At 37.9% G+C, this 11,480-nt stretch overlaps 1 long non-coding RNA gene across 1 annotated transcript; it reads left to right on the top strand.

Moving 5' to 3' along the window:
- Positions 1-9,585: 9,585 nt before the first annotated feature.
- LOC125481410 lies at positions 9,586-10,576 on the top strand. The gene is made up of 2 exons (XR_007261321.1): positions 9,586-9,711; positions 10,107-10,576. It is a non-coding gene; the product is annotated as an uncharacterized LOC125481410 (long non-coding RNA).
- Positions 10,577-11,480: the final 904 nt, after the last annotated feature.

Below are 11,480 nucleotides of genomic sequence, written 5' to 3'. Positions count from 1 at the left end.
CTTCCAGAAAATTTCGATCTGGATGTGTTAACTTTGCAGTATATACTTTTATTTTGAAAGTAAATTTCCATGGCTATGGGCGCTAAGAAAAATGTACTGCCGTTAAAATATTCACTTATAGTCTTGTGTCCAAAATCAGACAGAAGCGCTTTCATTAAGCTATGGGTTTAAAGATCAGGATGGTTGATGTCATTGTGGAAATATTGAAGCTGTGCTGAAGCGATCGTATTTATAATGACATCAACCAGCCTAGACTCAAGATCTCAATGAAAACTTTCTGTGCATCATGGTCCACTTGCTCAAGAGCTCTGTTCACTCATCATCAGTGAATGAAATAATCTGCCAGCAGGTTGAGTTTAAAATCTCTATAGATCACTTCAGAGTCACTTTCCACTCTACGTCTGCAGCCTTACACACTTCTGCGCCAATGAGCCATCTGACTTTGGCCTGCTGCAAAACATCTTTCTGCTCTTTCAGCTCTAACTTCCGTGGCACGGCCTTCATCTGCCTTCGAAATTCCTCCCCCACCCTCAAATTTCTCTGTTTCTCTATTTTCTGCACTACTAATCTTTCAATCAAACATTCCTAATACTTTGAATGAAATTAGTTGAGTACATAACTATTTGGCTATTTGGCCCAACCTGTTTATAAGATGCTAAAGAGGATTGACAAAGTTGATGTAGAAAGGATGAATCCTCATCTGAGGCAATCTAGAACAAGAGAGCATTGTTTTAGGATAAGGGGTATCAGATTTAAAGCAAAAATGAGGATAACTTACTTATATCAAAGGGTTGTGATCTGTGGAATTCAATACCCCAGAGTGCAGCAGTTGCCGGGACATTGAGTAAATTTAAGGAGGAGATAGATTTTTAATGAGTTGAAGGGTTATGGAGACCGGACAGGAACATGGAATTGAGGCTGAGATAAGATCAGCCACGATCATTTCAAATGGCACAGCAGGCTCGAGGGGCTGACTTGCCTACTCCTACTCCTAGTTCTTATGTTCCTACATTCTTATTCTGGGGCCATTTGGTATTGTTGGCAACTCTGCATCACCAGGATGACTACTATGCAAATAATCTTGAAACTGAATGTAGACAACCAAGTGATTGCCTGGGTCATGTGAATGGGCCAGACCCTACCCATTCCGGGCATCTGGATACACACACACAGCCTGTTAATGGCCTAGTGTGAGAAGTCAAACCATCTTCCTCCACTTGAATCTAGTAAAGTTGAGATTATGTATAGCACAGAATACAATTAAACTGGAACTTTCCAGGTCCTTATGACTCAGATATTTAAGGGGTGGATAATGTAGCTAAAGATTTTTGTTAAACTGAACATGAAAGAAAGATATTTAGGTTTGAATAATTGGGATGAAACAATCAGTATTTATCAACTGTGTCAACTTGATGTTTTTCCATTAAATTGTATGTGAGAAATACAAATACTGTACCAACTATAGTAAATAAAAACCGAAAGAACTGTGGATGCTGTAAATCAGGAACAAAAACAAAGTTGCTGGAAAAGCTCAGCAGGTCTCGCAGCATCTGTGAAGGAAAAAGCAGAGTTAACGTTTCGGGTCCGGTGACCCTTCCTCAGAACTGTAGTTGTTGGTCCTGGCGAAGTTGGGTACATAAGAACATAAGAACTAGGAGCAGGAGTAAACCATCCGGCCCCTCGAGCCTACCCCGCCATTCAATAAGAAGGGTAACTTGCGAGTTATTAGTTGAAATAAATGGAATTGTTTTATCATATATGGCTAATTTGTATTGAATCGACCAATTTATTTTGGCAACTGTGAGTAATTTGTTTAGCACTAAAATAGTGGGAAAGTTTTGGCATAATCCTTGCAGTTCTTTTTTGTGGATGATCCATTGCTATTTTCAATCCAACATTTACATCTGCAGTGCATTTTTGAAGTGTTTTGGGAGACTTTGTTAAAAATGCTTACCTTGTACCTGCACAGCAGAACTATGACACACATTATTTTGTGAAGAAACTCCAAGCACTGAGTGAGATATCTTTTGGATGTCACTGATCTGCCATTGCTCCAAATTTAAGTAGATCTGGAAACAACCCAATGTAATAGATCTGTGCAATTTTTGATAAAGCATAAATTAAAACTTAATATCCTGTTATAGCACTAGTTTTTAAACTAAGAGATGTATAATTAAAGCATCTTACATGTATTTCACAACAAAACTTATATTGATTCCTCTATATGAACTTAAATAATCTACATTGCAACTGGCCTTTGGCTTCCAAAGCTGAATGATCAAATGACTAATTGCAGAGGCAGAAGAGGGATAGTAAGATGATTACAGTGAAAAAGGCTACACAGTTTTTCAACAATTATTCTTTTGTTACAGTTTTATTCATGTTTCTGTAATGTCAAAAGCAGGTACATTGCAGATGTGATGCTAATTTACTTGGCAACATAGGACACTGCTATACTCTCCTCAGATTTTAATCTGTCAACCAGTACAGCTTGTTTAACTGATATTTATTATTCTTTGACCCATTAAGGCAAAATTCAATGTTTCTTACTGAAACCACATGGTGTGCTGTTTCTCCTTATTCCTAACTTCTAAAACCAAATACTTCTCAATGAGATCTTCTACTTGACTGTTTTGACTGCCATCACCTCAGAGAATGTTAAATTGCTTTAGCTGCCAAACAAGCTGATGAAGGTCAATTTCTACCAATGAATGGGTTACACAATTAAGGGTTAACATGAGCCTTATAGGTTTTAGGTTTTTAATTACGTATTTGTATTGTTGGGATTTTGAGACTGTGTTTTACCAAACATTCAGTTTTATCCGTCAGTATTTGTGCTTAAGTTGCTGAAAATAATCTGTCAACAAAATGGTTTAAAGTTCCTCCAAAAATGTCCTGCTTTGCACTGATGCTTAGCAACATTAATCCCTGATGTATGCAGCCAAAGTCTAGAAGCCCTTCAAAGACTACAAATGTTCGCCGCCTTAAGAAATAGTGTTTCAAAACTTGCTAAGAGCAGAGTATTCATGTACATCGTACTTAAGGAAGAAGGGAAGCCATTGATAATAGTGGAGCATAAAACGTGGTAGCAGTTGAAGTGGCTGGAATATTTCCATTCAAGTGTCTAGGCAACATCTATGTAGGGAACAGGTTAAATTGGAATGCACATCAGATACTTCCACAGGTTAAAAAGATTTATTCTAAACCTTCTTGTTATCTGATAAAAACATACAATTAAGTTCTTATTTTATAGTATTTTCAAAACTATAAATAAATTACTGCTTATCATCAAGCTAAATTAATTGTAAAAGAATCAGCAGCTGAATATTTGGATAAAAATGATATTACAGTATAAAATAGCATGGCCTGTGCATTAAATTATATTGAATAATATTGTATTACATTAAATTATATTGATTCAGAAAATCTTTAGTATATGAATGCTAAATGAGGTAAGTTTATTTCATTTAATTCAAATTGAAATCATGGATCTTTTAATAAACCACACAAGAATTGGTATTTGAAGCAAAGTGGAAAAAAAATTGGAAAAAGACTAAAATTGCTTCATAAATTGGAATTTTTCCATTATAATATTTCTTACAGTGTTAGTTTAAACCCATCTGTTTCTGTGTGTATCAATTTATTTGGCATAAAAACAGTAATGTATGGCGAGATTTCCTTTGTCTACTATTTGGAGTTGAGTCTTGTTTCAGAGTTTATCTTTATCCTTTTACTATAAATAGAAGAACAGGCTGGAAATTGTCCTCTCCCATATTTCTTTAAAAATGTATTCACCACCTCCACTGTTCAATATTTAATATAGAGTGATGATAAGTTCCAAAGAGCAACAAAGTATAGCAGTAACATTCACCTTATTTTGCAAGGGGACAGAAGTATCTGTGTATGCTGCAGAGGCTCCAAAATTTATATGTTCATGAACCGAAGCAAGAATACTGAATATAAAAGCAAGGATGTACTACTGAGGCTTTATAAGGCTCTGGTCAGGCCACATTTGGAGTATTGTGTGCAGTTTTGGGCCCCATATCTCAGGAAGGATGAGCGGGTTCAGAGGAGGTTCATGAGAATGATCCCAGGAATGGAAAGCTTAACATATGAGGAATGTTTGAGGACTCTTGGACTATACTCAATGGAGTTTAGAAGGATGAGAGGGGATCTAATTGAAACTTTCAGAATACTGAATGGCCTGGACAAAATGGATGTTGGGAAGATGCTTCCATTGGTAGGAGAGTCTAGGACCTGAGGACACAGCCTTAGAGTAAAGGGAAGTCCTTTTAGAACGGAGATAAGGAGAAACTTCTTCAGCCAGAGAGTGGTGAATCTATGGAATTCAGTGCCACAGAAGGCTGTGGAGGCCAGGTCATTGAGTACATTTAAGACTGAGATAGATAGGTTCTTGATTATCAAGGGGATCAAGGGTTATGGGGAGAAAGCAGGAGAATGGGGTTGAGGAACTTATCAGCCATGATTGAATGGCGGAGCAGACTCGATGGGACTGAATGACCTAATTTCTGCTTCTATGTCTTATGGTCTTATGGTATTATGGCTAAAACATCAGTGACTACGTAGTCAGTGACTACGCTAGTTTACCTCCCACAAAACTGTTCAGAATGAAGACCAAGTTATATCCTCCATATGAGGCAGGGTTAGAGAGAAATCAAGGCAAGACATAGTTCAGTCCTCAATATAATGAGAGATGTACTGACCCGGACTTTCTACCAAATCACATTTTATCTTCAGTGTAATTCCTTAAAATTGTTAAAAAGATTGTGAAATTTAAGCACAAATTACACTCAGCACAACTGAAGATTCTGCAATTTTTGGCACTCATTTAGAAAACATTTTGCCAGAATTTAGCCGTTCGCATAGAGTTGACTACAATCCATATAGAATTAAACACCATTGCAAATTGTGACTATTTGTGGTAATTTGCAAGCCTTCATGGAGGCTCTAGAAATAAGTTACTTGTTGTAGTCACAGTGATAATAGGAATATTTTAGAAGTTTTGAGTATAACACTTTTAAAAATTCACTATGGAACTGATGTTATGATATGACTATATGATATGAAGTCATGTTCAATTATTAAAATTGTGTTCCTGAAGAAGGCATATTAGACACTGTAAGGAAATGCTTATATTTAGCGATAAACCAATTTTTAACTGCATTAATAAAACTTAATCTGGTTATCACTCTTAAACATATCAAGGACTTTTTACAAAGCAGAAGGTTTGTTTTAAATTCCATTCTAAGCTCTTCCATTCAAAGGTGTTTGAAAATATACATGTGTTTGAGCTAAAATTTGAGAAAGAAACTCCTCAAAATTAGCATAATTATGCAATTTGCATCCAGATAGCCACTATGCACAAATCAGAAACAAGTTAACAGAAGCTCAGCATTTTTCCCTTCAGAGTTGCTAGTCTTTGAAAGTCTTTGGAGGTTGTGAAAGCAATGTCCTTGAATATTTTTAAGGTAGAGGTAGATTGATCCTTGTTAAGTAAGGGGTTGAAAAGTTATCAGGGCTAGGTGGGAATGCAGATTTGAGGTTACCATCATTTCAGGCATGATCTTAATGAATGGCAGAGCAGACTTAGGGGCTGAATGGCCTAGTCCTGCTTTTGATTCATATATTTGTATAACATTATGATTTTATATTTCTTATATTTAAATAGTAAAACATACAACAATTTTGGAAATAAAGAAGTAAAGATGGCTGAAGCACTGGGTGTTTCTGGCAGTTCAGGCTGAGGAGTAAGAGCATTAATCATATTTGAAGAAAGAAATAGTAAAGGGATGGGGACCTTACCGGGCAAATGAGATCAGCACTGATGCATATGAAGGAAAAACAAAAGAACTCAATGACTGGGCCACAAGACCTGTTTCTGTGTTGTAGTCCTATGATCATAACTGAGGTATTGGAGCATTACCTTTATTGAACTGAGGTGGAGAGGGATATTGGTGGATAGTCAACTGTAGTGTTACATACTTACATAGATACCACATTTACAATAAAAACTGTCTATCATAGAAATGTGTTCTGACAAGTTTTTTTGTTATAGTGAACGGATGGTGGCTACATCCTAGGTATATATTTTGTACAATATACATTTAGTCCGTCAGTCTAATTGAATGGTACAGAATGGCATATCAAATTAGATTTATCTGTTGGCTGAATTTTAGAACACACAGTTCACCACATTCAAAGAACCATAAAGGTTAATAACAAGATAATTAAAGGTACTTGTAAAGATCTGTAGACCTGAGCTAAGTTGTATGTGCTTTGTCTGAGTTTGATGCCATTTATTGATTCCCAGGGTAACTACGGTTCTAATGCAGGTAAGCCAACATGTATCAGGACCAGTCCCAGATGTGATAGTCAGAGAGAGTTTGAGGCAGGAAGGGCATCTGACTGTAAAACCACCTGCCAAATCCAAAAAGTGGTTGATTTGATCAGAAATGGCACCTAGGGCTCAACTGAAAGTGACACGCAAGTCACAGGTTTCAACCTGAACCCTGTGAGAAATGAGCAAGCATTACCATCCAGTGGACAAGTATGACTAAAGAAGAAAGCACAAAGAACAGGTGACCAAGAAGTAGACAGAACATCAGCTGGTAGAAACTGAAAGATCTAAAAGGGAAAGGGAAGGATTCAGAGAGCTGTCACAGAGACAACCAAGAGAAATATAAAACATCATGGAACATTGGTGGAACCCTTTGCTGAATGTTATTAGGAAAGCTCACAAAGAAATGCATGAAAGATCATCAGGGAGGAGAAGGGCCAGAAAAGAAACTTCACGGTAGAAAGAATACACAGAAGGTTCAGTCAAATGAAAAAGGGCCTGTCAAAGTAGTTGGAGCTCAAAGAAGATAAACAAACCACATAAAAAAGGCTAGAGGAAATGCAAAGCAAATAACTACTAGAGAAAATTCCCCAACTATGGAAGAAATAAACAGAAGTTTGGACATCAAAGCCAGGCAAAAAGACATCAAAATGGCAACTGCTAGAGATAGATTAACAAAAGCTGTTGGAAATATTCATACAATCAAGAATGCAGGTTAAGTACCTTAGTGAAAGAGGATGAAATTAAAGAGCAGTGGCGCCTATAACTTAATTGACTTATAAATGAAGAAGACCTGTGAACAAAGATAGAAGAGGGAGTCAGTGAGGAGCATCAGAGAGGAAAGGGGGCTGGCAAAAAGAGATTGAAATCATCTGATCCAGAGAGGGAGAGGAGAGGTGCTGAGGCAAGTGGTGAAGATGGAGTTGCCAGGAGGAGGGAGATGTAGGCGGCCTGGTGTCGAAGGAGGAGATGCAATGTGAGAAACCTAAATACAGCAGAATTGAATTTAGAGTTGGTGCCTGCCTAGTGAAGGGGTGATCAGTCAGCATTTTGTCACCAGATAAAATGGGAGAAACTAAAGGAAGAAGCAACATTTACTGTTTACTTCATGTCTTTCTAAAGGCATAGGTATTTTAGTTAAAGCTTCTCAAGTTTTGAAATTAAATACAGATTCATATATATATCATACATTCAAATGAAAACAATCTCATTGGTGTCTTATGTTTAGAACAATGCAGTTGACTGAATATATTTATCAACTGAAATATTACAAATTAGACTATTTCATGTGAGGTAACTGTTCCATGAGACCATGTTCGGCATTTGGCATATTGCAATAACTGCACAAAACTAGTAAGAAAGCAATTAGGAGGCTTGGAGACTGTTTTGTGGAACACCTATGCTCAGTTCGCGACAAACGACTGCACCTCCCATTTGCGAACTACTTCAACACCCACTCCCACTCCTTGGACAACATGTCCATCCTGGGCCTCCTACAGATGCCACCCGAAGATTGCAAGAACAGCACCTCATATTTTGTTTGGGAACCCGGCAGCCCAATGGCCTCAATGTGGACTTTACAAGCTTCAAAATCTCCCCATCCCCGACCTCATCCCAAAACCAGCCCAGCTCGTCCCCGTCTCCTTGACCTGTCCGTCTTTTCTCCCACCTATCCGCTCCTCCCACCTCACTCACCTACCAGCCTCATCCCCGTCTCCTTGACCTGTTCATCTTCCCTTGACTGACCAACCCCCATCCTAACTCCCCACCTACATTCACCTTTACTGGCTCCATCCCTGCCTCCTTGACCTGTCCGTCTCCTCTCCACCCATCTGCTCCTTTATCCACCTTCCATCTGCCTCCCCATCTCTCTCTATTTATTTCAGAATCCTCTTCCCCTCCTCCATTTCTGAAGAAGGGTCCAGACCCGAAACGTCAGCTTTCCTGCTCCTCTGATGCTGCTTCGCCTGCTGTGTTCATCCAGCTCTACACCTTCTTATCTCAGATTCACCAGCATCAGCAGTTCCTACTATCTCTAAGAAAACAATTACTTTGCATTGAAGTACAACAGCTTTCCAGTAAGACACATGTATAGCATGTTTTGCCTTATGAGTAAATAATTACCTTCGATTCAAATGACAGACTGACTTGAAAAGAATTACAAATACTTTGATTTGAATTCCAGCAAGGACAAAAGAGTTTAGTTCTAGTCACTGCAAAAACCATTTAGCACTCCAAATGATTTCACATATCAATGCCAATTTCTATACTTAAACATCTGTAGCCTGGAGTTTCTGCTGGATTACTTTGCGGCTCTGTGCAATTTGCCTGCAATCCAGAACAAACCAGCACAAATGATCGTCGACTTTAAATACAAATTATCTTTGTATAAATCAAGTTTTTGTCTGTTGCATGTGTTTCCAAAATGTTGCAGTAGAACCCACAGAATCAGACACTCCTACAGATTGAACTCATCATTGCAAGTTTCTACTAATTGCATCCATTTGCAGATCTTTATGGCTCTTAAAATGAAGCTTATTATTCCAAGCTCAAGGGCTCTATTGGCAACCTCATAAAATCTTATAAACAATAATCCTTTTTCTTAATTGCTAGAAACTGGCTAATATTGGTATAATATTGAAACACCTAACCCCAACCCCACACACACACCCACCTCCTATAAGGGTCCATTTGTAGCACAGAATTTGGGATAATGTAGGTCCATCATGAACCTAAAAAATTTCATTTAAATTTATTATTTCTGAATGCATGTCATAACATTGTTGAACAATAAATGCTCCACAAATTATTGATACCAACCAATGAGATGGCAGCCTCATGCCTAATTGAGTGTCTTTTTTCTTACATAAATACCGGCCCAGCTTGCATTATGGGTCATACTTGAATTAGTACAAAATTATGGGGCCTGAATTACAGAAGATGAAATCCCACACTATCTCGGAGAAGCTGAAAAATCATTGCCCACCTCAACAAAGGTGTTACACAGGTACCCATTTCACAACGAGCTAGAACAACTGAATTAATGCTTCATGGGTTACTTACAGTTGAGGAGAACTTGAGAAGAATGCTGATGGAGATGTAGAAGGTGGCCAGACAAGTAGGAAAATCTAAAGTACCAACACATACCTCTTAACAAGGTCGTACATAGGTGGTTCACCAAGCGAAAAACTTGTGACATGCCTGTATCTGGCTCTATTATTCAGGCTTCAGCTTTAACAAATTTCTTCCTGATGAATCACAATACAAATGCCACAGGAGCCCTGCCGTTGGTTATCCCACATTTTACCCATTTTGGAATGTAGAAAGATGTTTCAGGTACAGGTTCGATTAAGGTCAGTCATTGTTCCATTATGATTTTACCTGCGAGTCTTTGCTTCTGACTTACCCTGGTTAAATTTCCTCTCATTCCATTGAAATATATCAAAGTATCTTTAATATGTATTTTCCTCTTAAATTCTATTTTAAGTGCTGCCTGGTGATTTTGGCTAATGGGAGATTATATGCTTGACAACATAGACTTAGATGTACTGTTGCCAAAGAGATATGCTATTAAATTTGAATATTACAATATGCTTTGTGTGCAGACATTGAAACTAAAAGATTTCTTCTCTGAAGTAAACGTGGTTTATGCAAGTATCAAATTCCTTTATTGTGGCATTATGTGGTTATCTGTTCGACCGAGCTATATCTTAATCACTTTATTTTTATCTTTTAATCCCATTTTCAGGAGTCCATTAGCCAGAAACTCCTACTACAATTCATGCTGATGAATATAGTTTTAATAGGCTTACAAGAGACCTATAGCCTGAGTTACCATTAGTCTATGGCAACCACAGTAACATCACAAACAACAGCAGAGAAAGTTGACTTTGGAGTGTGAACTATGCAGGCAAGGACCAAGATGAGGAGCAAACTATCTGTAATTGCAGAGTCAAAAAAAGGACCACAGCAGGAGCTAACTTGAAGATGCCAAGTTTTTGAAATCGGAGTGATAAAAATAACAGCCAGATTTTGGCAATTAAAACTTTTGTAGGTTTTGAAGACAACATCTGAAATTATTATTGAAGGGCTATGAGCTGTAATAATACCCTGCAGAGGCAATGCAGAGGTAAAGAGAATGTTACATTGTAATACAACAATTTTTACAGCTATGTGAAACAAATCTGAATAATTAAACTTGAACAGTTTTATCTTGTAGCTAGTAATGTAAGATATATTTTCCTGATGTTTGTACATCGTTCTTTGGCATCTAAGTTGTAATACAGTATAACGGGAACCTTGTGAATTGGCTCTCGCGATAAAGCGGCAAAAATTATATACCAGAAAGACTGGACGTTTACTGTATTATCGCGATCTCTGCAATATCTGAGTGGTCAGTTGAGGGTGCATATGAGAAGGTTTTCTGCTAGTACGTTATATTTAAGACAAAGTTGCATTATTATTTAAGGGATGTAGGCTGTAAATAAAGTAAAACACTAATGTGTTTTTACATCAGTTATATGTACCTCATGTTCAACCAGAATATTTAATCAGCAGTACAATCCTGATCCCATAGGTGCCAAAATAAAAAGTTTGCAATATAATGAGAAGGCATATGTTATGACATGATAATATGTAAGATGATGTAACATTGACATCAGCAGTCACATGCTTTCCAGACTGAGAAGACAGGGTGGACTGACCTCTGTTATAAATCTGTATTACAAAGATCTGTGAGATGCATAATAGTGTGTTTAAAAAAATGTTAGCTGGGACTCCTGAGAGTCAGATAACTTGGTCTTGGGTAAAGTAGAGACTGAGGTGCAGGACACTAAGAGTGGAGACAGTACATCTAAGAGATCAGTCTCTCAGCAGAGCAAGACCAAATCTGACGTTGCAAACCTCCTGGAAGCTTAACCCTAAGGATCAAATCAAACCATGGTGGCAGTGTTGGAGATATGTTAGAGTTACAGAATGAAATCTTTGAGGAAAAGAATCAGCAGCAGACCAGGGAAAACAATTAGAGACAACAAGGTGCAGGGCTGGATGAACACAGCAGGCCAAGCAGCATCATAGGAGCAGAGAGGCTGACGTTTAGGGTCTAGGCCCGAAACGTCAGCCT

The sequence above is a fragment of the Rhincodon typus genome, unplaced genomic scaffold (assembly GCF_021869965.1).
Source record: "Rhincodon typus isolate 14 unplaced genomic scaffold, sRhiTyp1.1 hic_rhity00002038, whole genome shotgun sequence".
Lineage (NCBI taxonomy): Eukaryota > Metazoa > Chordata > Chondrichthyes > Orectolobiformes > Rhincodontidae > Rhincodon > Rhincodon typus.
Note: the sequence above shows the minus strand (reverse complement) of the source record. Positions and strands in the feature narration are given on the sequence as shown.